Source organism: Anas platyrhynchos, chromosome 2 (genome assembly GCF_047663525.1).
Source record: "Anas platyrhynchos isolate ZD024472 breed Pekin duck chromosome 2, IASCAAS_PekinDuck_T2T, whole genome shotgun sequence".
NCBI classification, from domain to species: domain Eukaryota; kingdom Metazoa; phylum Chordata; class Aves; order Anseriformes; family Anatidae; genus Anas; species Anas platyrhynchos.
In genome coordinates this window covers 27,886,656-27,912,889 of record NC_092588.1, presented here as the reverse complement: position 1 = coordinate 27,912,889, position 26,234 = coordinate 27,886,656, and the positions used below count along the sequence as shown (strand labels likewise).

The 26,234-nt window shown below is 38.5% G+C and overlaps 1 long non-coding RNA gene across 1 annotated transcript in view; it reads right to left on the bottom strand.

Annotated features, from left to right (window-relative positions):
• The window catches only part of LOC140001696 (uncharacterized), a 47,354-nt gene that overhangs the window by 1,107 nt on the left and 20,013 nt on the right, over positions 1-26,234 (bottom strand). The window contains exon 2 of the long non-coding RNA XR_011807186.1: positions 14,312-14,454. This is a non-coding gene — a long non-coding RNA (uncharacterized lncRNA). The remainder of the gene's footprint in view (positions 1-14,311; positions 14,455-26,234) is intronic.

Genomic DNA, 26,234 nt, shown 5'->3' with positions numbered 1-26,234 from the left:
TCAGTGGAAGAAGCAGAACCCATGACTAACCAAGACTCCTCTTTGCTGACCATGTGCCACCCAAAATGTGGAGGAAAAAGCAGGCAAATGTAAGGATGTCTCTCTTACCCTGCTCCACAGCTGGCCTCCTACCACGCACCTAAGCAGGGAAGAGACCATGGAACTGGAGTGCCCTTTCCAAATGGAAGGAGCAAGGACAGCCAAAGAGCTCATTTTGCATGACTGTGTAGCAGCAGAATACTTTTTGTAATTACTCAAAGGACAGACAAGAACTTCCTCTTCCCTCTGCCTCAATTCTTCTTCAACTAGCTTACTTGAAATTAATACAGGAAGAACATAAGACTATTTAATGGGATGATCACATGACATTGCAGGTGGTGCAGGATATTGTAATTTGGACAATGCATTTCTTAAACACTTTATTAATTGTATTTCTTCAAAAAGTCCTCTATAAATAGTTTAATTACATTAATTTCAGATGCCACTCTTAAGAAATATATTCCTTGAATCTAAATCAAAATTGAAAGACCTCTAGATACTTGCACTGAGCATTTTTTACATTGTTTTTGAGCCATGAATAAACATGCCCAGAGAAGAAAAATAGATATATTGAAGAAATGAGAAACAACAGTGTGTGTGTGTGTGTGTGTGTGAAAGGTGGCTTGAAAACAATCATCCCCACTCATAACATCTTCCTGGAGAAGGTTTGAAAGGGTAGTATTTTGCAGATCAACTTAAAGGAGGGTGGTAAACATATTTTCCTCCTACTCTGCAGAAATGCATCAGATTCTCCTAAATGCTATGACTAGTAACAGAAATCATACCCAGACAGCATTTGGAAACTGAGGTATTTTAAATAATTTTAGAGACATAAGCAGCCATTCAGCAAATGAAAAAAAATAGATATAATATGCAGTAATCCCCAAATGAGTAAAATGTCCCTGGTGTGACTTCTTAAATATCACGTTCTGCTCTGCATTTCCTAATGTTCTCTCTCTCTGGAAAAGAACTCATCACTTTACAAGAGTGTGGGGGAAGAAATATAAAAAATTAGGGCCTGATCATGAAAACTCTGGTGTGGCTTATCACCGACATGAGCAATTCCACCCATCGACCGAAATTCCGTTGTATCGTTAACACTCCCTTTTTCCTTCCATGAGAGGTGGAGTTAATACCTGAAAAGCCAGGTGTCCCATTCCTTTGGATTTCAGGTTAGGGTTTTATCATGAGGAACAGTTGGAAGAGAATAGGATGGAGGAATCACCTATAGTAAAAGTGGCCAGAAGAAATACTCTTTGTTTTTACTCTAGCTTCACAGAGGTTCCCTGAGGACATGAACACAAAATGAGTACTATGTTGTACATCACCATATTGTTCCCATTACCATGCGTAGCAAGCTGTTTTCAGGACTTGTGATTCAGGTGCCTGTTTTCACTTTATAAACACAGTATAATATATATATATATATATATAACCTAAAGGACAAGAAAGCCACAGGTAGTACAGATTCCCGCTTTACAAGGCAGCCAGAGTACCCTATATAGGGTACTCTGAAGTTATGATTATCAGATGATGTCTGCATGACCTCAACCTCCATACTAGGACCTTGAGTTTCCAAATGTTTTCCAAGCTCACAATCTAACAGGTAACAGGATAAAACTAGCCTTGCTGAAATCTCTCCATTTCTTGATCCAGAGATGGCTTCTGTCTGAATAGGGGTGAGCTGGGCTGGTGGGACTGTTGATGTGAAGAGACCTAATTATGCTCTTAAGCAATATGCAGGATCCAGTTCTTGATTTTTGTTGAGTAAATCTCTATTTCCATCTAGTTATCTAATCCTTGTAAAGTTCTCAGGTAAATGGAAATAACAGATCATTCCCACATGAAAATCCATTTTTATTTCTCAGAGGATTTTGCAAGCACTGCACAGCTATCTAGGTTAAAGGAAGACAGACTGAAAAATCTTCACCTTTCAGAAAGAAAAATAGCAAACAGGAAAAAAAAATCTAATCTTGTGGGATACTGAGATGATTTTCATTCTGACAAATACTTACCTTAGTGTAATAATTAGTGTAATAACAACAGCACAATTAATAATTATGTTATATGATAACAACAACATATGAATAATGTGTTACTAGACTCTGGGAACTGTGTCTAGCTACTGCAATATATCTGTCTGTGTGATAAATGTCAGCTCCAGTTCATAAGAAGGAAAAGCCTTTTTTTCTGTCAATGTGTTACACTGTCAGTAATATAAACCTTTGAAGTGTTTATTTTTTTTTCATTCTGAGACCAAAATACAAAATCCATATACTACTTGTCACACAAAACAAATAATCCATACCAAGCCAAGCAAAATATTTTGTATTTAGTTAATAGCCGCTTTAGCTTTGTCTTCAGTCATTTGCACTTTGATCAAAACAGTACCTTCTGAAATGTTCTTTACTAATAATAGACAGTGAAATATCTAAAACTGGGTCATATGTCTGCTCCAGTGAAAAATACCCTACATCTCAGAAGCCATACATTTGCCATTCAAAAAAGCTTTATTAAAGGATGTTTCAAGGACTCAAATGAATCTAATTGCCCAAGAGGGACAGGAAGCTAAGTAACAAGCAGTCCTGTCATAGACAACCATCAGTCCTAGACATTGCCTTCCCGGTGACTGAAGAGCTAATGACGCTAGACTCTTAGGAAATTCACAGCCTGCAAACTTGATTAGGTAAGACAGCAAGCCTAATCTGCATTTAATGAATAATTCAGAAATAACTTTAAGAGCCCAAATTTAGGGGAGCAGGGTTTTGATAGAAATAGGTATGTACTCTACATACATACATCTTGTGACCTAGATCATTATGGGTATCTAAAAAAGTTACTATGTTTCTTTCATCCCGCCTCAAAACCTGTTTTCTGCCTGTTCTGTCAGGTAAGGAAATCTAGCACTTTGTAAAAACTTATGCTACCATGTCAGCCAAGGCTAGAAAATAATCAGAGAAAAAGAAAAACTGACTAAACATGTTATTTCTGCAGTGCAGTGTAGGCAGACAAATATTTATGCCATTGGCACCCCAGCGTTATTAGTAATGCATTATTAGTAAGTGTTCACAGTGATATCTGCAAATCAATAAAGCAATTTTAACCTACCTTGGTCTGAACACCCCAAATAAAGAGTACTAACAACATACAAGTAAATGCAAAGAAAGTGATCTCACCAACCAGAAAGAGAGGTTTAAGACCTTATCTTCTTTTTAATCCCATCAGTAGTTTCTCTTAAGACAAGGAAAAATAACAATTTCCTCTTGAGATGTTTTTAGATATATTATTTTTAAGCTGGAAATAATTTGTGAATGTTGGCAGCATTGCAAAACATCATGAATGGAGAACTATACTGACACACACAACCTGCAGTGACACCATCAAAGCATCAGTCCCTCTTGCCCAGCACCTTCCTTTTGATTTATCAGGAAAAATTCCGAGGCATATTTAAAGCTGACAATATGCTAAGATTCCAGCAGGGAAAATAATTGTTTGTGAGACAGATAATTGTCACCCACACTTTTCACACCTTTCTCAATACCTTAGTTCTTTTTCCCTCTGTCACTGAGATTCATGTGCAAAATGAAACAGCAACAACCACTGACACTTTCTTCCCCGTACCTTACTTCAAATTTCATACTACACGCACTTTCCCAACTCCTACAAGCTCTTACCACTTATCTCTTATCCTCTGCTATGACCCCTGTAAAATCTACCTCTCAATATACATTCCCATCTCATGTTCCCCATATCAAAAATACAGAGCCTGGGATAAACTGGATGCTATGATACAGTCCTTGCACTATTCATGACAGGAAAAAAAATAAAATAAAAGCTATTGCCAAAAAACGATTGCCAAAAGCAATAGAGAAGCAAACCACAGCAGAGCAGTTGAGGGACAACAACATGCTTCCATGTCATGGTTAGGAGACTGACTCCCCTGTCTATTGTGCTGTCCTTTTTCATGTAACTGAGTTGCTTTAGTTCTCTGGACAGCAGTGTGTACAAAATCAAACACTTTGTAGAATCACAGAAGCATAGAACGGTTTAAGTTGGAAGGGACTTTAAAGATCATCTAATTCCAATCCCCCTGCCATGGGGGGGCAGGGACATCGCTCCATAGACCAGGTTTTGTAATAGCAAGCACAGAAATAAAAGTGATTTTCAAAGCTGCACAATCAGAAATAAAACCCAAGGCTCATACATTAACTATGACACTATTTTTACTTTCCAGCAGTCAGAAATGAGACACTGATTGCAAGAGCAACAGAGCCCTGCTGGAGAGAATGAGGGCTCTTGGCCCTTTGAAACTGTTGAGGGAATCTGGGTTAGAGCCAGGTGTTCATGTTAAAGTCAGCTTTGCAGCACAGATCTTTCCTCCTGCACACTGCTGTACCTACCACCAGCCCTGTGAATACCATGACTCAAGATCTCTGCAGGCTTAGAAGGTTGAAAATATCCTCAGCGGCTTCAGTTCTTGCATGGTAAACCTACTGCAACAAGCCCAGTCTGGATACACAGTTGACGAAAGTAGCACACTGCACAGTATTTCTATTATAAATTCTCAGTTCCAAAGAGCTGAAATTCAACTGTAATTAATCACTGCAGGGTGAAGGTAAGGAAGAGAGCATTCTGGAAAGGCAAGTGTTGTTTTTCTTTCAGCAAATCTGAAAATATGGCATGTGTACGTGAGACACTGAACAGATTACTCCTGGGCCTTGAGATTATTTCATTTTCCACATTAATAAAAATAGATTTAACAACAAAAGATGGAACACAATGAGGATTTATTGCAATGGAATTTCACCAAATAAAAATCCTACGGACAAATTAGAGTCTCTCTACCTCCGTTCCCAGATGTCCATCAAGGGTCCTTTATTTAGTCTTTCCCTGGTTATGAGTTCAGTGGGATATTTTTGCACATGAAATCTGGGCTTTTTCTCATGATGATAAATGGCAGTGGTGCCACAAATTTCCTTCACAGAGAGACATTCATAGTGCTCTGTAATTTAGGGTTTTAAAACACGGGCCAGAAAATGCATGCATCCTGAAGTCCATTTTATGGTTGTATTTCTGTGCTTGCTCTGAATCCTGCTGGTGTTCAAGCAGGAGCTGTGCTGTCAAGGATTTCTGTCAATATCTTTTTTTTTTCAGTGTTTTTTTTTCCAGCTACCCTCATTGTTCATCTAAGACCACCTAATTAAATCTCTTCCTACATCCACAGTGTCAAGAAGATACTCTGCAGCCAGTTCCAGTTTATTTTCCAAGTGGTTGACAGATGCTGGGACTGGGTTACTGGAGGAGATTTACCTGAGATGTGTGCATAGTTTTTCTGGATAGAGAAAACTTCTGAAAAGTTCACTGATAGAAAAATAGCCACAAGACAAAAGCAATCCAGATGGTGTAAACACAGGGAACACTTGGTCTGTTGTATGGCACATAAAGAGCTACTGTGGAAGTTCACAGTCAGCTCTGTGAGTATTTACAGTGTGTATAGGTAGACCCTGGATCTGAAGCAGCAGGCCTCTGAAAAGTGGCACACACTGTGGACAACATGGAGTATGACTATGCACCAAATCTTTTGTCACTGTTTATGTGCTGTTTATTTGGTTACATAAAACTTGAAGTGTCATGAGTCATATTCATTATTCCTATTTTTGGTAAAGCACAAGCTTTTTGTCCAACAGATTCATAACACCCAATAAAAACTCAGTCATCCGTGTTTTATCTATTCAAACTGAATGTATTGTTTTAGGTGGGACTCTGACAGTGTCAATCCTAATACTTTATTATCATCTACAGAACTGTATTGAAAGGTTGATGTTTATAAGCTTTAAAAAGATGTTATGGAGCATCTTATCTCTCTCTTTATTTTATTTTATTTTATTTTATTTTATTTTATTTTATTTTATTTTATTTTATTTTATTTTATTTTATTTTATTTTATTTTATTTTATTTTATTTTATTTTATTTTATTTTATTTTATTTTATATTTTATTTCAGTTTAATGTTCCACACCTCTGCTTATTATTGGCTAGGCCATGGTTTTATCAGCTCACTGAAAGTAAAATAATGACAAACATTATAGAGAAACAAATAAAAATGTTTAATGTATCAGTTACACAATAGCAGCTCTTGAATTTACCACACCAAATAAAAAGGAACTAACTGAAGTAAAAGATAGCAATAACTGCCAGGAAGATAACAGACAGGAAATTATTTACTCTGAGATTATTCTTTTTGTTGATGAAGATAAAACTTTATCAGTGTTCTGAAAAACTCAGGAGACTAACTTTCCATGGTTCCTCAGTACTTGATGGTATTTGTCCCAGAAATCAAGAATAAAACTACAAAGGAGCTTATCACACTATCAGCTTTTGAGAGTTCTCCATTGACTTCAGTAGGAAATCTAAAAACAGATAGTGTTACATTGCTCAGTGTGTTAAACTGATAGCAAAATAGGTGATCTATCACTGAAAATAAATGATCTATCGTTGGAAGTAAATAACTTTTTTTTCCATACTATTTGTCCTTATCTTTTAGAAAATGTATGGGCTGCAGTAACTGCTGCCTGGGGCTTGATAAGGAGCAATGGAGTCTTGTAGCAATTACTGAAAGTTACTAACTTAAACCCAATTAAAATAGATAAAAAAGGATAAAATAGGCACCAGACAACATGTTTTTTTCCTCATCTTACTGTTCTGCAGGTCCTTCTTCATCACTGTAGACTAATTTCCACAGTCTTACTCAACATTAATTCAAATTTTCTGGTGACAGTTCCTGAGGTGGGACAAGGATTGAGATTCTAATTCAGTAATCCATTACACTATATAGACTTGTGCCTTGAATGAGCATGGAGAGAGGTTTAGCTCCTGCTTTCTTGAGGCAAACATAAAATCTATTTCTTACAATACGCTTTCTCCCTGGAATCCTATTCAAAATTGATGGCTGGTGAAGCTTTCCAAGGTAGTGTCTTCTACTAGTACTACACAAACTTAACAGCAGGTTTCAGGTTTCCATTTGAATGTAACAAAAAGTTGTGGTGGGAGTAAATTACTCTCTGTAAAAATGAACATGATGAGGCATGCGAGGGCTTTTAAAAGGGCTTTGAATCATTTTAGTCATCTTCACACTTTCCCCACTGTTTGGCAAATGGTACAAGACGTCTCTCGTTTTTAAAGGTCTGTTCCAGGCTGCCTGATGCTGCTTGTGATTCAGCCTCCTTTTTGCACAGCCAGGATTTTTTTTTTTTTTGCAACCTACACACCAGGAAGGCTGTGAAACAATTTCAGTTCACTGAGTCCTGAAGTTGAGTGGCAATTTTCAAAAATGTATCACTGAAAATCATTAAAAATCTCAGGTATGTTGTCAAGGATTTACTTGATTTTGCTACAAACAAATTAATACTAAGTCAGCCAGCTTGTATTTACCTTTATTTCTCTCTGTTTATCATCCATATGTGGCAGCAGTGAGAACTAGAGCTAGAACCAGCAGCTCTAGAAACCACAACCATCAGGCTATGACCTAACTGACAGTATCTTAAGGTATAGCTACTTACAGTAACAAAGTATATTAACATAGCAAACTTCATCTATAGACTACTTTTCCTCTGGCTTTTTTTTTTTTTTTTTCCCCCACATAAATCTGCCAAACACAAACTGTTACCCAGGCCCTAAATATATGCTTTTCTTTTATCAGTCCAGGCATCTGCTCTGTAATGGTCATAATGCTTCCATCTGTTTTCTGGCAAGAAAAAGGGATGTTCTTTAATGCTCCATACAAACTGGATGCTCTGATCATAGGCATAATAAATGAATATAAAACATCTGGGACAATTTTGGTCCAGGTATAGACAAAAGCATCACTCAATGGCTTGCAATACATTTAGCCACAAAAATATTCTGAAAGTACCTATTAGTCTAATTATGCTAATAGTCCATTTTATTTTTGCCAGATGGAGGTTCAGACATGCAATATTTTCTGAAGCTAGCATGGGATATGCTGGCATAGAGACCAAGACACTAGCTTCATGGTTCATCGAAATAGAAAACTTCTGCCAGCTACAGGAGTGAGAGAGAGCTGCGGTGTTTTAATTATGTGTTTTAATCATATTCAGAATGAAACAGAATTGCTACTGCAGTTTTAAAGAGAATAACACAGCATTATATCCATTTACGAAAACTGACAATTACTGGATACCTACATTTCATGCTACTGTCAATGCAACTTTTCTTCTTTGACTTAGCACATAATGGAAGCTATTCATACCTATACTGTCTATAGTAGCTCACTTACTCATCGCAAGTAAATCAGCAAAAAATACCTACTTCTGAAAATTGAATAGTCATGGAATGAATGGAACATCACTACAGATTTCAGCTCGAAGGGGCATTAATTAATGGCCAGTTTTCCTAGTGTTGCTCATTATATTTGTTTTCTAAATTCCTAATATATTGGATGTTCATATGTTTAAGATGTTTTGAAATTGTGTCATATGTCTTTACATCAAGATTTCCACTTTTGGAGTCCCTCAATTCCCAGTCTGGAGTTTTAGCTATGTTTTTTATTCATGTCAGATAGCCTGTTATCTACTTTAGGCAGTCTCTCTACAAACACCAGCTTCCCATTCAATCAAGTTAACAGCTTTTGTCCTGTTTTGAAATTTAGAGCATTTACATTCTAAAGACAGATATGCCTTCTATCCTGAGGTAATCTTCCAGTGAACAGACCCTCTACATCCATTATCCTTGTGGAATGGAGAGCAATGAAAGGGAAGTTATTTGCATTCTGGAGGATTTTGTCCTGTCTGATTCCACCTGAGCTTCTCATACACGCAGTAAGGGCCATCTCTTGCCATTGACTATCAAGCAGAACAGATGTCAGATGTCAGACAACTCTTGTTTCAGAACTGATCACACGATATAAACCAAACTAATCTCTAACCCTGATCTTGAACCAAGACTGTATTTTGACATGGTCCAAACTCATTGATATTGCTCTGATCTGTGAGACTGGACAAAACATTCTAGGGGAGAAAGAGGAAAATAAACAAGTAAACAAACAAACAAATGACTGTATACTTCCATTTCACTCACTTGACACACAGTTAATTCAACACTTAAACTCCAACAGTCCCAAACAGCTCCAAGTTTTGTCACACAATAATGAGTCCCTCTGGGAAATGTAATGACCAGAGACTGTAAAGCATGGCAAGATTCCAGGCATGATAATTCCTCAGGCATGGCCACAGTGGCTCCTAGTCAGAGAGAAAACCTGTGACTGGGTGGGAGAGGGATAATTTTGCCAGGTCTCTGCCGAGAATTCCCTCATGGCAAGGGATTTCCCAGAGTTCTGATGGCTCTCTATTGGGGCCCCTGAGGACAGAAAATAAAGGGGGTGGCACAACCATGGACGTGTCTTTGCAGGGATTTTTGTTGGAGAAAGGTCTGTCATGCTTTGCAGGTTTTACTCATTAATGATATGAACATTAATAGGGGTTGATGCCCAGCCATGCAAAAGCTTGTGCTTAAAACAAAGGGGAAAATCTTTCTCCTTCACACAAAGAGGAATTCTATCAGATCAATGTTACTTCATGAATCAGGGCCCACAAGTTATATGAACGAAAACATTTTCATTAAATGAACATCTGCTGGTGTTGTACTCATGCAGCATTAGGTTTCAAGACAGCCTTTCAACATATCTTATGGGCTGACTGTTTCCTGGAAAAAAAAAATAAAAATGGTTCTTGCTTAAAACTTTCGGTAAGAACAAGGAAAGCTACTTCTCTTCTCTTGGAGGACATCAAATATTTATTGAAATCTTCATTTATTTAGTCATGTACAGTGAACCACATACAGGAGAGCTTAGTTGCTGGTTTGACCTTGACTATTTAATGAGATATATAATGATGCTATTGCAGCAAACAGAGCTCGGCAGAACAAATGCAAGCAGCCACTGCACTAAGGTCTCTGGTCTTCTACAAAAGCAACAGTGGGGAATAAACGGTAATATCAGATGAAGGATACAAGTCTCAGCACATCGAATTAATATATGGTGGCACCATATACCAGATGCCAAAGGAGAACTAATGCTATTTGCTGGCCTATTTTAAGCCATAATTCTTTCTGTTGTGTAAGAGAGCTCTGGGCTGTACTGTAGGGAGCCTGCAAGCTGTATGGCAGCTAGTAGCAGCAAATTTGGCATTACTCAAAATAAAAGGTATTCAGCTAACTTCTTTTCTGCCTTTGATATTATTTACATCTGTACACAGTGAACGTAACACACATACAAAACAGCCATTTTGAGTTGCATTTTTCTAGCAGAGGTAAATGTTTATCTAAGGGATCTAAGCAATGAAGGAAAAAAAGCCCTTTCCAAATGTCTTTCCAAAAGCAGCAGTGTTAGAGGGCCATTAAGCTTAACACCACATAAAACTGCAAAATGTAGCTCCTGCTGAAAAGACAGTCTTGTGCTGTGTCTGTAGCTCTTGGTCTAGGGAATACTGCAAGGAACTAAGTATAATTATGGCCTCTTGCATTTCTTTATTGTACTAAGGCACACTGTTTAGAGTACAGAAATAGAGAGGGAGTGGGATGTTTCACTTACTTACTTCCTTTAAGCTTATATCTTCAGGAGGACTATTTGTCAGAGCCCCTTGTATGTCTTCATCCCAAATTTTTTTACCTGACCAGAGCCGAGGATGGCTGCCTGCCTTCCCAATTCCCTGCATGCTCAGGTCACTGCTAGGAGGAGACAATGCTGGGTAAGGCAGAGGTGCCGACAAGAGCAATGCCGTATTTCATACTCTCTAAAACACTTTTCAGATTTTGAGGTCTTTTAAAACAAATGAATTGTCACAAAGCAGTTAGCTCTAACAGCTCTTTGTATTCACCCATAAAGATGGCCTGTGTCATGTAGATATCTTGGAAGAATTGTATATGAATGAGGGATGTGGAGGCTGAAAGGTCAACTCCTTTATTGCTCAGGTCAAAGAGGCATTTTTGTGAATAGGAAAGGCTGGGTTAAAGAAAGTTCACAGACTGATATGGGGGAAGGAGACCAGTACCCCTGAGGGATGCACATGGGCTTAGTAGAATCAATCAATAAAGGTTTCTGAGACAAAAACAAAGGTTCATTTTTAAGGGAAAAATAAATCAAACAAACAAAAAACCTCAGTAAACTCAGATTTAAAAAAGAATCCAACTAGGTAATCAAGAACATTCCTCTGTCTGAGGAACACTCTCAGCCGGAGGTAGGTTACTGAGGAGTGATGGAGAAGGTGAATTCACACCTGTCTCACCCAACCCCACCCCCTGCCGTGTGAACAACTTCACCCAATTGTTGGACTCTCCCCATCTCTCTGACCGCTCAGCCAGGCGCACTCTACTAAAAACATGTTTTTAATGCCCAGTAAGCACAGACAGTTTGCCTTCAAAGCAGAGTAGTAAACCAACGCGTGGGCCATGCCTAACCCATTGGAAGCTGGCAGATTTCCTAAAAGGATAAACCAAGGGCACCAGGTGTAGATTAAGACTATCAGCCTTGGGAATGCATTCGCTCTGCAGCCTCTCTGTGCAGACCTGCCTGCATCCTTTCATAGAATCATAGAATCATAGAATCATAGAATATCCTGAGTTGGAAGGGACCCTTAAGGATCATCAAGTCCAACTCTTGACACCGCACAGGTCTACCCAAAAGTTCAGACCATGTGACTAAGCGCACAGTCCAATCTCTTCTTAAATTCAGTCAGGCTCGGTGCAGTGACCACTTCCCTGGGGAGCCTGTTCCAGTGTGCAACCACTCTCTCTGTGAAGAACTTCCTCCTGATGTCAAGCCTAAACTTCCCCTGCCTCAGCTTAACCCCGTTCCCGCGGGTCCTGTCGCTGGTGTTAATGGAGAAAAGGTCTCCTGCCTCTCGACACCCCCTTACGAGGAAGTTGTAGACTGCGATGAGGTCTCCCCTCAGCCTCCTCTTCTCCAGGCTGAACAGGCCCAGTGCCCTCAGCCGTTCCTCGTACGTCTTCCCCTCCAGGCCTTTCACCATCTTCGTAGCCCTCCTACGTAGCCATACTTTCCTGTTGAGCTGCTTCCCCAAGAAACGAGCTCCTTCTCTGTCACTCCCACAGCACATCACATAACACAGCGCCTTCCGCACCACAGTACCAGCTCAACTTTTCTCTCCAAATCTCTTAGTTCAGAACCCATCCGGAATCAAGCCCCACTGTACCCATCTCTGTGAGCAGCAGGTAGTTTATGGACACAGTTACAGACAAGAGTTTACCCAAATCCCAGTATGACTGAATTACCTGAGAAGAGAGCTTTCCTCCAGGCCTATTCCTGGCAATGTATAGCTGTACCTACCTACTTTACTCTGGCGCTGGGAGATAGGGACAATTACAATCAAGGATCTAATACCTACTTAGTCCTTTTGAACATTTCTAAGAAACTCTTTTCATATATGGACTGTAATCTCTGATACACACTGGCAGTACCGAGGAGAGAAACCATGGCTTGTACATTCTTCTTCTTGTACAGCTTTGTAAACTAAGCCAGGCCATAGAGACATTTTTCTTCTTGGCCTGCACAGTTTCATGTCAACAACTTTTCAAGAAGACTTACAAGAGATATGTTATTTCTTCTGCAGTAGAAATTGGAAAAAAAAAAAAAAAAGATTTCCATTGTAAAGTAGACTTTTACAATGACTTTTAATCAGATTTTCCCCTGACATCCCCTTAGTACCTCAAGTTCATTCTCTCACCAGAATAATAACACTGCGGCCTCATCCTCACCTAGTATTCACTGTGTATAGCTCCACAGGCATCTTACAAAAAACAAAATAAAATCAAATACTGTAATCATATCTGTCTATATTCAGTGGAATTTAGAAGTGCACTTAACAAGAAACTTAAATAAAGTTAAATTTTGCATTAAGTTGATCTAATTTATTTTTATAATTTAATTTTGATAAAGTTAAGTTTTACATTACTAAAATGTACTTTTTTTTTTTTTTTTTTGAGTTATTTTCCCTAAGAAGAAAAATCTTAGAAACTAGGTGGTATAGATTAGGATAAATAGATATTGGAGTACTAGCATAAACGTCATGAGGCAATTAAAAAGACAGTTTATTAAGACACCTATTGTGATGCAACTGCTAAGGACAAATGGTGCAAGAACACTAAAATGAGTTTCCCTAGTCATTTTAAGCCAAAGTTTCTGTACAATATGGGAATGTTCTGCTGGATTAGGTAGTCTCTCATGAGGTCTGTCTATAATACATATATTCACCTGGAAGAGTTCTGTTGTAGGTTTTTTGGTTGTCAGCCTAATGGCAGAGATTCTTTGGAGTGTAACAGCCTAGTAATAATCAACCCGATGGGCTTCATAGTGTATTATCCATTGCACAAACCACCCAGAAGACTCAAATCATAGCCAAAGAATGATATATTTCTTAAAGAAATATTTAGATATTGTATAGGTATATAATTCTTCAATATATATGTGCTTGGTATTGAGAGGTGTATTTCACTCCCCAGAAATGCAGAGACAGTTGCCACTTTTCCACTTTTTACACAGTTAAATGGTGGAAAGATGAAAATATATCTTTGGTAAAACTTGATGAAAAGACTAGCTTTCATTCTTGAGGAATACAGAAGGATCCCCCCCCCCCCCAAAAAAAAAAAAAAAAAAAAAAAGGTTCAGGACTTGGACATTCTCCTTTTTCCTTTACAATACACAGAGATAAAGAAAACAGTTAGGCTTCATTGTAATAAAAATTACATCACTGTCTGGTTCTTGTGGATCAGACTACCCCAAAAGTTTGAATTCTGGGGAAGAATGACATGGGGGATTCCAGCTGGCAATACACAAGAACTAGAGTCATTTTCTGTTTCTTCAGGTGAAGGTGCAGGGTTGTTAAACCTGTGCATTTCCAGGAATGCAAGGCCCTTAGAAGCTGCTCTCATGGGAGTGGCTAGAGAGAAACTCACAGATGCAGCTGTGCTCTACTAGCCTCTTTTCCCTTCTGCTCTGACATAAATCCAGAGACTTTCAGGAATTGGAATCGTTTTTTTTTTTTTTTGTTTTTTTTTGTTTGTTTGTTTTTTTTTTCCATTGACAGAGGAAAGAGGCCAGGAGACTGTGGCTTCTTTTCTAGAGACTTCCATGAAGTAGCTGGATTTTGTTCAGGACAGTAACTACCAGAAAATCACAGGATCTAGCCATTCAGCATAATTTACACCCACTCAGCAATGCATAAATTACGAAACATCTTACCTCATCCCTGAATATGACCTAACTTGCCCACACCCTTTGCACGTATCCCAACTGACTTCTTGGAGTCTCCCATGAAGTGGAGGAAGGGAAGGTTATACACCAACTTTTCCACAGGAGTACGACTATCACATGATTCAGCAAACCTAAAGAACATGTAGGGACATATCATATAATAAGCATGTATTTGTATATTTCCACAAGAACATCTCATCCTAGCTGATTCAGAATCTTTCTTTTGGGAGCTAAATACCTTGGCCCTATGCAGAATGAAAGAAAATTACAATTAGAGCAAAGCAATGAGTAGGTGCATTTCTGTTATTCTATAGCTAACTGAAAAATAAGTAGATTTTCTGCATCAAATTTCATTTGGAGAATAAATTAAGGAAAAACAGAAGCTTCTTTAAAAAAAAAAAAAGAAAAAAGAAAAAAAAAGAGAGAGAGAAAGAGTGAAACACCTCTCTTTTTGGTGCTTATTTATTTATTTACTTATTTATTTTAAAGAATTCCCTAGACTGTGAGATTTTTCACAGCTGACAGTTCCCTGAAACCTGCTGCTCTTTGGTTCTTAGGGTAGTCCAGTGCTGGGTGAAACAGAACGACAACTTAAAGAAAGCACTGCTTTGCACAGTGAGTCACTGGGATAACTAAACAGTTCGGCAATTTAATCTCAATGTTAAATGGGAACTGACTTCAATTCTTTTGATCAAACTGATGCTGGAAGCCTCCCTTTGTGAGCCATTATTAACACATTTTGTCTTCTTGCATATTTCCCTCAGTGTTGTTACAAACAATAGCCACTGGATTAGGGAAGCAAATGTATATTTGAGGAAATCAATGACATACAGGGCATTTAAAGGTGACTTTAATTTAGTGAATGGGCTGGTTCCAGATAACAGAGATTTCTTATAATTTTAGATAGAGTTAGCAGTTCAAAGTCCAGCGTGTTCTATTATAGGGAATAATATATAGAAAGCTGCTTGTCAAGCAGGAAGCAGGTTATTTCAGTCAGACAACTTTCATCTCTCCAGTTCAGGTGATCTCAGATAGTCACAAAGAGTGACTAGGCATGTTCTCACTGACTTCCCATTTATTAGGACTTTTAAATGGAAATAGTACCTCCAAATTACCTGCTTATCAGAACAATTAAAATAATCCTGGGTTGTAGGATGGATGTAGGAGAGCCTTTTGGCTACAAACACTACAAAAACACCAAATACAGTTAGTACAGTGGTTCTGAATACATAGCAAAGTAACAAGACACATTAAAACCATCATCTTCTCTTGCAATGTATTCCCTTATGTCATTAATTTCTTAATCTATTTTAAATCTACCCACTCACTTCTACTCTGCAATTCTCCTTCACACAGCTTCCAATTTATAAGATGATGTCCTAAGAGCTGACATTAATGGAAAATGCAAGCATTCAGTTTCTCTACAGTTAGCCACACACTGCTGAACAGCCTCTTAGAAAACATGATATTTTTTTTCCACGACAGTTACTTCACTTTAGTGGATGGCTTATTTCATACTATAAAATTCCTAGAATGTCAGCTTCTAGTCTGGGGATAAATTCAAAACCCTTAAGAAAGAAACCATGGAAGGTTAGTGACTCTGCAAACAACTCAGTAATGGAAAATGAAGTGTGAGTAAACATTCCTGTTTGGCATCCGTGAAAAGTGAGTAAACGACCCAAATTAGAAGTGAGAAATAATCTCTGCTAGACTGGGTTTACTCTTGATTTAACCTTTAACTCCAAATATATAAAACCTCTATGTTTCCTGCAAGAACTCCAGCAAGTTTCCACAAAAATTCCTCTGCTGACCACACTTTTGCATCACAATCTTCCCCAGATCTTCAGAAAGTTTAGAAGACTTTTTCTTCAGATATCCTTATTTCTCAAACATCCTGCCTTCTCTCTCCCTCCCCCCTTCCCTCCCCCAAAGATTTTTTATATTCATCTACTCTTATTTTGTCAGAGAGCAGAGTAAATGCACATTGCAGACATGCTGTTCCTTATTTTAGCTAAGGCCTTCAGTACGGAAAAACATGCAAACTGGAACACAGTCCCAGGAGATGTTTGGATGCAGTACACCAAACAGGACTGTACACAGCACAGATGATTCACCCTGCTGAGGCTGACTGTTTCTCAAACTCTGGGGAAGAGTCAGAAGTGGCATTGTGGAAGAGCTACTAAAGATAATGTTCTTCTCCTTGATACAATATTTTGAATCAGTTTCAGATAGCTGACTAGCTGAAAACCTTTGTTCGAGCTCATTTTCTGAATGGAAGATGGTCTTTTTAAAAATAAACATTTTCCCTTCTTTCAATATTTTTTCATTTCTGACAAGGATCTGTTTGTCTCCTCTTCCTCTGAAAAGCTGAATAAACACTGGCAATGCCTGTCTCTGTGTCTGAATACTCAGTCATGGCTAAGAAAGACTTCCTTTCATGTATGAATACATACACTCCTCTCTAACATGGACTTGGCCCCACTTGTGGCCACATAATTCTGGGGCTGTTGAGGATAATCTTCTCTACATAACACTAAACCCACCAAGTTTATTGGTTTCAGACCAACTAGCCCAATAACAAATGCTGATAGGGCTCACTTGAGAACTTCCTTGGTATCCCATTCAAGTTCTCAACTGCCTGGATTCATGTTACCTGAAGGGCAGTGTAAGACTGGTCATAATCTCTCATGACAGTTACATCCATTGAAATAACAACATGAATCACAAGGGTAAAACCTGTATGTACAAGAAGCAGAGTTTTCTTGGCAACTGACCGACTAAGTGAACAGTCATCTCTGGAAGATATCCAGAAGCCTTGACGTCTTTGCAACAATATAAAATAGCAACATTTCTTCTGGCTTTCTTTCCTGAAATATTGCCTTCTACAGTGGTGTGATGTAAAATCCAGAGCTAGGCCCAGAAAGAAGTTTTAGCTTGCTATTAAAGAATTTGGCTATTAGGATACTTCTGCCCTAAGATACGTAGCTAGTTGCATGCATTGCTTCCCATACAGTGCATGTAAAGATGCAGTATGTAGGCTCCCACAAAGCCAGAAAGCCAACTAGGTGGCAAGCATTAGCCAACAGAAACGGGTAAGATTTGTATCACGGCTCTAGTCTGTGGGGAGTCCATTACACCCATATTGATTTACAACCATCCAACTCCCCTATGGTGTTAGGCCCCTCTGCCAGTCCTCAAAAAGCAGGGCCTTAACAGTGTCTCTCTTCCATAGGTGGACATATCTGACTATTTATACAAAAAAGTACTACTACAATTGATTCATTTTGGTACTATAGGGTGCTAGAACCTACATTTTCCACTCCCAGACCACTGGAGCAGATGGTATTCTGTGATGGAAAAGAGTACCATACAGCTTCTCTTGCAGAAGCTGCATCCATCCTCACAGACTTGTTAAATATTCATTGGAACCTAGAAAAAAAGACAAGAGGGAACATGTCACAATAACTCACTGCTTCCTTATGACTGTCATCTGGGAACAGGAGAATCTCACTTTCTACTCTCTCTCTTTAAATATTTGAAAAGTATTCTGCTCCACAGGAAACCTAAGGCTTTCTTCTACCCCCAAAGCCTTAGCCACTTAGTGTTAATCTCATCTTGTTCTTTCCTGCCTCTGACCTAATGAATGTTTAATTATTCCTTGAAAAGTGGAAGTTAAGAGAACTCCACTCCAGGCTATTATCAGATACAGTCCTATAAATTTGTTCTGAGCTTTGTTCTTTCTTCTATGAGTGCTCAAACTGTTGAATGTCATTAGAGGTCTGACATGCTGCAACTGCCACCAACCTCTGTATTTTTTGCAAGGCTATATTTAGTAGATGTGCATTGAAAATACTTGTAAATTGAGCAAGAGAGATGGAAAGGACCTCATGGGAAAATCTTGAGGGAATTATGCATGAATGACTTCCTGAGAATTGGAAGTTGTTAGAACACAATGCATTTCCAGCACACTCAAAGGTAAAATTTTAGGGATTTGGCTAATGAGCATGTAAGCAACTGTAAATTTGGACAACTCTAAAATAAGGTAAAATGAAATATTACATCTTTATGACTAAAGTAGCAGACAGAAGCTGAAGTCCAAGATTCTTCTGCACTTTCCAGATTGAGAGTCTTATTCAGGTAACCTTGCTGGTTACCATAACCTATTCTTAGCATTGCAGTGATGTGTGAGGGGGTGCAGACAGTAAGGAAGAACATCCCAGGTGTCATCTCTCCATGGATTTACCACAGATCATGCTGAGCTGTCATCATCTGCACCTCCACTGTACAACATATTATGAGGTAGGGCAGATATGTAGGGCTGTCTCTACCACATGGTGTGAGGCAGCCTGATAGACCAGTTCAGAGGGCCTACAGGCACCACACAGACTGTGGCAAATTATAGTAGGAGCTACTGTAGCACAGTAACACATCTAAAGAAGTACTGACATGTCCAAGAACCTTTTCCCAAATGCCTTGAGGAGTTTAACTAGCAGTTTCATACTTTATGTCATGATTGTATTACAGGAGAAACTCTGAAAATAGCACATCCCTTTTGAACCTGCTGCCAAAAGAAGAGATGGGATATCTGGCAGCAGAAAGTTGCTGGTTCTGGCACTAGGAGCATAGTCAGGAGAGAGGCAAGCGTCAGCACTTGGACTGAACATCAGGGCTCTAAATTACTGCTTACTTTAACTGTATCACAGTTCAGACTTGACACAGTGAAAGACCTTGTTTTTCAAATCAGTCTTATGTTTGTAACCACAAAATTTACAAGAGATCCATTTTCCTAGGGGGTTAGATCAGTTAGATGGTCATGACTCACTTCATCTTTATGTTTTTCAGGCAAGCCTGTAAGATGCATGTCTACAAATAGTTTAGCTACTGACTGAATATAGGTAGTTGTAGAGGGGCACTAAAGTTTGTCCCCAGAAATGCGGTAAAGAGAAGACTATTTGAATAACAGGAAGCTCATTGAATCCCTCTACACTCATACTATTATAAACATGAAGTTTGTACAGCAAGAAGGAAGTTTATGCAATGAGAAGTGTAACATGTAGAGATGCAGCTGGTGATAAACACAATCAGATATTTCAGACAGATAGAACAGCACAAATAGAGAACCTCAGAGGACTATCTAGTCCAGTCTGATGGTCTGAACTGTTCAGTCTGAACTGAGGATGGTCAATGGTCTACACTAACATCACTCCTGACAGATATTTGTCTAAACCATTCTTAAACTCTCCAGTGAAGGAGATTTCACAGTTCTTATAGAACACTTTCAGTGCTTTAACATCCAAACAGAAACCTTCCGTTATACTTAGTGAGATCATATTTGGTGAAATTTAAGCTAAGTTATGTTTCTTCTTACCCTATTGGTCCTGAAGAACAATTTATAATCATCTTCTTTGCAATAACATTCTATAGCAACAGAAGGCAGAAATGTTTCCTGTCTTACTGGCATAAGGTGGAAGGAGTAATTACCTCCCACATCAGTTCAAACTCTTGTGAATGCAACCCAGAGTAAGATTTGCCTGCTTATCTACAATCTCAGTTTTTTTTACTAATATTTATTCTTTGGTCTATTGCATCTCTCTCTCTTTTTTTTTTTCTCTCTCTTTTTTTTTTTTTTCCAGATAGTTCTATAATTAAAGGAAAACACCCAAATTTGGCCTTCATCCAAAATACATTGTGTTATTTTTGCATTTTTTTTCATTAGCTAACAAATCAATTGCTAACAATATCTAATTTGTTTAATTAAGTAATTAATCAATTAATCATTTAAAGGTTTAGTCTAAGGAAAAAAATAGAAACCATTGAAATTATGCAGCAGATATACATGTACATATGCCTTTAATCTTTCTTTCTGAGACAGACTTTTTCCTCTCCCTTAGGAGTGGAGTTCCCAGCTCCCCACTGTGCTGGAAATTACTCAGCATAAAGTGTTATGAAAATTAAAGGGTAAATTGTATAGTCACAAAACTTTTATTAAAGATGAATAACTTGGATACTTGCAACCTACTTATTTATGAAGGAAAGTTTATTAATTGATATGAGAGGCATCAACTTTTGTCCACTTGCTTTAGATAAGCTCGAGGAAAATGTTCTGATATATAATGCCACATTAGATCATTAGTCACCTCCTCAAATGGAAACTTGTTAAAGAAAAAAATAATTTTTGGCTTTTCACTAGTGGTACCACTATGGTACTGAATTAGTCACCATGAGCTCATATACACTGTGATTTACAAATGTATGCAAGAAAAATATAGTATAACTAGTAAAAACACTATGTTTAAAATGTTAGACTTAAATACTTTAAAAACAATATAATTATGTCAGAGAATTCTGCACTATTTAGTTTTGAGAACAAGAATTATTCTGCCTTTCATAATATTCTCAGTATATGGAAGAGTACATGTATCTAATGAATAAGAATTAATGACCACAAGGAGAAAAAAACAATGGCAAAAGGTAAGTTATTTTATGAGAGCTGGTAGTCTTGGAACACCTGTACTGATGATAGAATTCTCATAAAGAACTATATCCTAGGTCACATTAATAAAGGTAAAGAGAACGAAGTTCACATCCCTGCTAAAATATAGATAATATAAATTCCTCTTTTTCCTCTATGACATTATATATTCAATTGCAGTGAACCTATAGCTTCAATACATTTCATTTTTTATAGAACTTGGTATGTTTTCTTCACTCTCCCATTTTTCTCAATTAAGGAGCAGCATTATAAAAACACAGCAGAAGAAAATAAAAAAATCCAAGAATTAGATTGATAAAATAGGATTCTATTTGTACGTAAAAGCATTTTTTCCTCCCTCCCTCCCTCCCTCCCTCCCTCCCTTCCTTCCTTCCTTCCTTCCTTCCTTCCTTCCTTCCTTCCTTCCTTCCTTCCTTCCTTCCTTCCTTCCTTCCTTCCTTCCTTCCTTCCTTCCTTCCTTCCTTCCTTCCTTCTTCTTCATTATTTTGCTCCCAACACAGTAAATAATGTTTATCTACAAATAGGAGGATAGGCAGTTGAAAGTTTAGTACACAGAAATTCTAGTCTTAGTGTTTACACAAGATTATATATCCCAGTATTATTAACACAGTATTATTAACAGCCATGCTTTGGTATTCAACAGGCTGTTGTATAGCTAACAATTTAACGTAGTCTATTTTAAAACCAAACCCATTTTTCATTTAAAAATAACCCATAAATGTTTCCTCAAATGTTTTGTAAGAAACTTTAATATGCTTTAGCAGATCTCTCCTAGCTCATACGTTCTGTACACCTAATAATGAAGTGTAGACTTTAAGAATTGGTTTTATCTTCTGTCAGAATCTTGTTTTCTGAATATACATTTCTACAATTAAAAAAAATCTTCTTGATATAACCCTGTTGCATTCCCCAACACAATATAATCCAACAATATACTTCCATAGCCAGAAAACAACAGAATTTAAAATAAGCTTAAGAAGACATGAAAAATTTGTTGCTGTTGTGTGAAAAATGGGCTTCCTCTGCTGTGGTTCAGCATAACACATGGAGATGAACACTGTCTGACTCATCACTTTTAGATTATCAGACTAAAAATAATTAAAGAAAAATCAGCTGCTGATAAGCATAATACAGGATGCAAATTAAAAGATAACTTAAAGGATTTTTATTTTTTTTTAAATGATAGAAGCCTCTGTTCACAAGGGTTTGTTCTGGTGCCTGACAAGCTCTGCATGAGGAGCAGTGTGTGCTTGTAGCCCAGAAGGCCAACTGCATCCTAGGCTGCATCAACAGAGGAGTGGCCAGCAGGTTGAGGGAGGAATTGTACTCCTCTGCTCTGCCTTTTTGAGACCCCACCTGGAGAACTGCATACAGGTCTCGGGCCCCAAGCACAAGAAGGATGTGGGTCTGTTTGAGCGGGTCCAGAGGAGGGCCATGAAGATTGTCAGAGTGCTGTAGCACCTCTCCTGTGAAGAAAGGCTGAGAGAGCTGGGGATGTTCAGTGTGAAGAGAAGGCTCCAGGGAGACCTTCAGGCCTTTCAGTATTTAAAGGGGGCTCATAAAAAAAAAAAAAAAAAAAAAAAAAAAGAGAGAGGGACTTTTCACATGGGCAGATAGTGACAGGACAAGGGGGAAAGGTTTTAAACTAATATGGGGTAGAACACCTGCAGAATTGCCCCATTCCTGGAAGTATTCAAGGCCAGTTTGGATGGGGCCTTGGGAAATCTGATCTAATGGGTCGTTTCCCTGCCCATGGCAGGGGATTTGATCTTTAAGGTTCTTTCCAACCCAAGCCATTCTATGATTCTTTGCATGTAATTCCTCTTTCTTTTCTCACTAATTCTTCATTGAGTTAAACTTGGCTCCTCCTCCTCTCCCCTGTCTTCTGTCTCCAGAAGGACCTTACAGCTGTTGCCACCATTTCATCTCAATGGGTGGACCTGGGCAAATGTTCTAGTGACTTTACTGGGTATCATCATGTAGCAGCTGAATGCAGGCTGGTCATTTCCTGCTCTGGTGCTCACAACAAGGAAGCTATACAGGCAGAAAGAAGGCTGGTGTGTGCTTGGCCACCTACCCCCTCAGGGCAGCAAAGGGCCAGAGACCTTACTGAGTGCTGGATCACACATCAAGATTCAGTCTCAACACTGTCTGTCTGTCACTGACTGTACAAACCCTCCAAAAGACAATTATTACTCTCATATAAAACCCAAGCAGTACATTAGAGGCTGGGTTCATTTTTCCTTGCTTGGGCCCACGATACAGTCCCCAGAGCAGTCTGCTCCACTCTTACTGCTGCCCCATGTACTGTTGGCCCACCATCCTGCATGGTCATCTGCCTTCAGCCCTTTCAGCCTACTAACTCATGCAAATCCACTTGCCTTTGGCTAGCCTGCTGTCAGGCCATGCATTGAAATGGCTCAGCACAGAGCTGGCAAGTGAGGAGGACTGAACTGGTTGGACTCAGACCAATTTCATCTGCCCAGACCCAGGAGTTGCCCTGCTGCTTTGGTGGATTAGACATCCTGGCCTGTCTGGGAGACAACAGCATAAGCCCATGCTAGAGGCAGGGCCAGAGCCAAGCTGTAGACAGAGATTGAGAAGGGGCTGTAGGCCCAGGCGGAGAAGGTGGCTTGGCCTGAGGGAGGACAGTGGGGTGGGTGACAGGTAAGGATCCCAGAAGAGGCCTTCAGAGCCTGACAGCATTTTGTAGACTTAAGAGGGACTACATTTTATCAAGTGTTCCAGTTTGTGCCTATGGCACATTTCTGGTAGGCAGCTTTTCTCTGATTCTGCTCTGCTCGTGGAGAAACTTTGAACTGAAGTAATATTCATTGTATTCAGTTTTCAGTAAGGAATCTCCCTCTTGGTCATTTGCAATATATTATTTTAGAATTTCATTCCTGTTTTAAAAAATGGGTGATAAAGGAGAAAAGCAGGGGAAAGGTTAAAAAAATCAAAGTGAAACAATTCAGTGAACAGATGTTGTTCTGCTTCATAATTTCTTATAGAAACCTTATTACTGCTCCTATTGCTGTTATTCAGAACATTAATTCTGCAGGAAATTTTTCATTTTCACCAGAGCACAATTTTCCAAAATGTTTTTAGTCAAGAACGATCTAGGAATTCCACAGCTACTAACAAAACACTGTTTTCTTTGCAAATTTTCATTTCCAATGACACCAGTATAATACATGTTTTCATTTAATACTTGGCCTATGTATGCTGTATTCCTGTGGCACTTGCCAAGCCATGATGGAGGCAAACAGCATGGAATGAAGCAAAGGCTTGTGTAAGGCTAGAAAGAAAAACACTTGGAAAAAATTTATTAGGCTAGTGGCACTAGTGGATTCTTGAGGTTTGCCAGCTGTTGCTTCACAGAATCCCTGATCAGACACGTCCAAGTGGATGGACAGCTCTTCAAAATCAAAAGCCTGCGTTTATAGAGAAGAAAGTTTTGCCAATTACATTAAAGTCAATTTAAAAAGAAACAGGAAGAGAGTGCAAGCTAATCTATGTAGCGTGAGGACACACTATTTGTAAGCCTCACTGTTTTACATAATGAAGTTGTGTAAATGATGACAAGAGGTGAAGTGATAGACAGAAAGGGGAATAGTTTTCTGGCTAATTCCTTGTGGCTATTCACAGGATTAATTCTGATTTCATTTCATGTAATTTTCCAGAAAAAAAAAAAAAGCACAAAACACTGATTAAATAACCCCTTGCAATGTATACAGAGATAGTTTGCCATTGTAATTCAATCCATATCTGCATATATTTAATCTGAACAGCTGCTGACTGTATGCATAATTTAGTGAAGAGTAGAATGCCTTAATGTAGTTTTATGGATGAGGATGTAAACATAAGTAGCTTGAGATATCCAATCTACTGGAATTGTAGTTAGTCATCAATAAAAATATTCAGACAGCACAAGACAGCACACAGTAAGAAGCAAATATACTACTCTGCTACAATTGATAGAACATTTCCTGTAGCTCCTCTGATACAGGGAACAGTTAGTGGGTATCATGCGCTGCAGGCCAGGTGGAATGGAAACTGCCTTTGTTGATAAACTCAAGAAGGTCAGAGTTTAATGTCTAGATCTGCATATGAAGGATATTCAGGTATCTATTTTATGTTCTGTTTTCTTCACACACACAAGATAGTGCTCACATGTGTTATTGGATCTCACAGGCACAATGATCCATGTCTGTGCACTCCCAGAGCACCAGAAAAAGAATAAGGAATTGGAGGAGCTCTCACATCTGTGCTGCTTTTCTCTTTAATCTGAAAGTTCTCTCAGAGATGATAGTTATACCATACATTTGAGGAAAGCTCTGGAAATTAAGTAGACTGAATTCAAGTCTTCTTAAAACTCATCTTTTCTGCTATTTCAGTACAGTGCTGACTTGTAGATTATATTTCCCTTGCTAACTCACACTGTGCAGCAGAATGTTATAATGCCATGTTCATATTTACAGTATATGTATCCATTTAAACCTCCAATTAACTGCAAAAGGTCTACAAATGGTGATAGAAAGCTTTAAAAAATTATAGAGAAATTTGCACTTGTAAATCTGAAACTTTTTTTTTTCCAAGTTGTCCAATTTACATCATGAGCTGTAAAAAAGAGAACAACTCTCCCACACGTTGACTCATACACTGAGGATTACTGAGGCGTTGCTTCCCTGGAGGATTATTCAGTTACTCTGGGGAAATTGTAGCATGTTTGTCACTCCCTCTTCATGACCATTCATGAAATCTCCTACTGAATATTTCACTGCTGCAGGCAACCTCTCTGATCTGTGTTCTGGCAGGGGGATACTTCTTCCTTTCTGGTTTAACTTTTGGAGCTTCAGAAATGCAAATGACCTGAGAAGCCTAATGGGCTTTGTATCTTTCCAAAATCTAAAGAAAGGCCAGGACTATTGCTTCTAGCTGCTTCAAAAGGTTTTGGTAAATGAGTTACTACAGAATGCTTTTAATTTACTTTAGACCAGTGCTGACTGCCACATTTACAGTGTACAAGTTTTAGCTATAAGAAGACAGCAGTGAGAACAGAAACTTGCTTGTTACGGATGTATGTCAGATATATGTCAGATATCAAACATAAATTGCTCTAGCACTCTTAATTACAATGGAATGAGTTTGCAATAAGTGCTTGTTTATATTAAGGCTTTGCTCAGTGAACATGAAAATTCAGGCTTTTCTTAATTGTGAAGTGATTTGTTAGGCTAATGACAATTAAAGCGTTGAAAGAGAAGCGTGGCCCATTTCATTTAAAAAAATACAAAGGAACAAATAGATTGACTCCGGGAAATCGCTTCTTTTATCAGTACAGTCTGGGGGACGACCTGCTGGAGAGGAGCTCTGAGGAGAAGGACCTGGGGGTCCTAGTGGATGACAGGTGGACCATGA